Below are 3,195 nucleotides of genomic sequence, written 5' to 3'. Positions count from 1 at the left end.
CTGCCCCGGCTGCCCCGGCCCCGCGCGTCCCTCCGCGGCCGGGCGCGTGGAAGCGCGCCGCGGTCGCCGGCTGGGTAAATCGCCCCTCCGCGGGGCGCGCAAGGGCTCGGCCCCGGCGCGCAGGTCCCGGACGCGCTCGGTGCGGCGCAGCGAGGCAATAAACGACTCGGAGCGAAGGAGCAGCTCATAGTTTCCCCCCCCCTCCCCTTTTTCTTTTTCTTAGTTTAAAATCTGGGGGGAAAAGGCGGAAGATTCCTCTGTAATACATTTCACCCGAAAAAGAAATGCCGTCCCTTTACCTTCCAAACGGCCAAGAGTTTCCCCCTCGAACCAGGGGGAAAGGGAGGTTAAATAACAGGGCTTTTTGTGCCCTGCCAGTTTGCCGTTAAATAACAGCGCATAATTGGAAATGTGATTTGAGTGTTTACACCGTAAGTTGTTTTATTTATTATCCTCATTTAGTTCCGTCCCTTGCGCTGAGTTTCTGACAAACGGACCGAGGGAAACCCTTCCCCGAAGGACCATGCAGCCACCTCGGGGTTTGCCGGCACTGCCTGAGCTGAATATTGCGAATTCACCTCGATCGCTTTGGGCCACCGTTGTAGCAGAGCGCCTTTTTTTCTTTCTTTCGGGATTATGTTTCAAATATTCACAAACCTGCCCTTTCTCCAAACCGCCATAATTTGTTAGAAACGTTATGCGTTCCCCTGTCGCCTTCCTTTGAGACCCAATCGGTTTTTCCTACATATTATTTACAGGACTCAGAAGTGTCTCATAAAGTTTCCTCCTCGGGGTTAGCGATCGCGAAGCATGTTGTACCGGACCCAGGAGGACGTGCCTTGAAATGCAGCTACTTTTCCCCGTGTATCTGATCTTCTTCCCGGAGAAGTTTTTTACCTCTCCTAATGAGTTCAGTTTCGGCGGCGGGCGGAGGTTGTTATTTTATTTGGAGAATTTCCCCGAAATGCCGAAGTTTCTTTCCGACTGTTGTTTTTATAGATTAATTTGTTGTGTTTTGCTCGCTGAAAGTCCCAGCCGGGGCAGGCGTCCGTAAGAAGAAAAATATAGCAGCAGCTTTAATAACAGTTAATTTATCACCGGCTGCAAATGCCATCCCCAAGCTTGCGCAAAGCGTCCCTGTGAGAGAGGTACGGGGGTGTCCCCCTTCACCCGGGTAAAAAGGGCAGTGCAGAAGGGGTAAAGTGGGTCACGTTGCCCAGGGCTCCCCGTGCAACCGTTTTGCTCAGGTTTCTTTGACCTGAAAGCCAACTCTAGCCTAATCCCTCCCCGAATCACAGGGCTAGAAAGCCCTTTTCCGCGTCACCGGAGCGCCCCTGGTAAAAAGCGCTTTCCCCCGGACGCACTAGTTAACTAACGCCTGGGGAGGGGGAATCGGCCGGGCCGGCGCGACAGGCCAGGGCCGCGGCTCGCCCCAAATCTGCGGCTTGCCGGGGCTCCTTTCCGCGCGGGAGGAGGCTGCGTGGCGGCCCGCAGGCCCGGCGGGGCCGGCGGCCAGGGGCCTACGCGTGGGGGCGCCGGGGCCGCCCGTCCCTTCCCCGCTTCCAAGCGGCAAAAGCAGAAGGCGCCTCGTCCGCCCTATTCGCCGCCCCCCACGCGCGGAAAAAAAACCCAAAAAACAAAAACACCGGGCTCCCGGGGCGGCAGAATCACGCGGGACAGGCCGGGGCGGCCCCGGGGGAGGGGGGGGCGGGGGTTGCTGAAGCAAACAGCGCTCGCCCGCCGGCCCGGCCTCTCCGGGAGGATTGATATGAAGGACCGTGGAGGTGTGGGAATGCGTATACCTGTGTGTGTTTGACTGTGTGCGTGTGTGTGTGTGTGTGTGTCCCTCGCAGTGGGGCTCCCGGCGGACCGGGGCCGGCGAGCCGCTGCGGCTGCTCCGGGGTGAAGCCCCTGGCACCAGCGGCCCCTCCAGGTAGGTGCGAGTCCCGCCGAGGGCCGATCGCCAGAGCGGTGAGCTCCCTGCTCGGCACCGACGGGGAGGGCTGACAGGCACCTGGGCAAAGGGCCCGCTCGGCAGCGCCTGCTCGTCTTCCCTGGAGCTCGGTCCCTATCTGTGTGTGTGTGTATATATTACCTGCACACGTGTATAATATACTTGTAAAATATATATAATGTGTACGTGTAATATATGGGTGCATATATATGCTATATAGCCATCTATGTATGCACATGATATATATATGCACATACATGTGTGTATGTATATGCATGTACATTTTCTCCCATTCGCCTACCGCAGAAACGGCAGCGGGGGAAACGCTCGGGTGAATTAATCGCGGTGCGCTGTGCATGGTGCAAGAGGGGCTCGCGGGCGCCCCGGCCCCAAGCACGCCGGGGGACACGGGTGGGGGGGCCCCCCGGCGCCGCGGGGTCACGGTCGGAGCGCCGAGCGCGGGGGGGCGGCGGGTCTGCGCTGCGCGCCCGCGCAGAGAGCTTGGGGCGAGCGGGCTCGGCTGCCTCAGCAAACGCCCCCCGCCCCCGGCTCCCTCCCCCGCCCCGGCCTCCCGTCCCATCGCAAGTGCTAATTGCGGCTCTTTTCTCGCTCCTCGGCATTTGGGTCCCTCGGAGGGCGCTGCGCGGGAGGACACGTCACGGATACATTATCCCCTCCCCCCTTGAGGCTCTCCTGGCTTTCTTCAGCCTTTGCTAAAGAATTAACCGAGGGGTCCACTTCAGAGCTCCTTCTACCCCTGGAGAAAAAAAAAGAAAACAGAAAAAGGAAAAAAAAAAAGCGGAGATATCAGTGTTTTCAGACGAGGAGCGTGGCGGCTAGGATTTCCAAGAGGAGGGAAATTTTACCTTCGATCCTTGCCGTATGGTGGGGATCTCTGCTCCTTGCGGGAGGTGAACATAGCAAACCCTCCTTTTTCCTGGGAAAGGCACGTGCATGTGAAAGAGCCGCCGCTTCGCACCGGCTCTTTAAATACGTGACAAATAAAAGCCAACTCCTGACCTTGCAAAATTCTTTTTCTTTAAGCGGGGGAAAAAATAAATAAATAAACCCGACAAAATCAACCCGGCGCCTTTGCCAGCGCTTGGACTTGTTTGGAAAGAGACAACGCCGAAGTGGCACCGGTCCCGCGGAAAACGGATCCTTCCATTTGACTCCGCATGAGAGGCGCGCTCGGAGCCGGGCGCGGCGGCCGGAGCAGCTCCGCGGCGAGCAGCGCCGCG

This window comes from Apteryx rowi, unplaced genomic scaffold (genome assembly GCF_003343035.1).
Source record: "Apteryx rowi isolate R43461 unplaced genomic scaffold, aptRow1 scaffold_46, whole genome shotgun sequence".
Taxonomy (NCBI): domain Eukaryota; kingdom Metazoa; phylum Chordata; class Aves; order Apterygiformes; family Apterygidae; genus Apteryx; species Apteryx rowi.
This window is presented reverse-complemented; position numbering follows the sequence as displayed.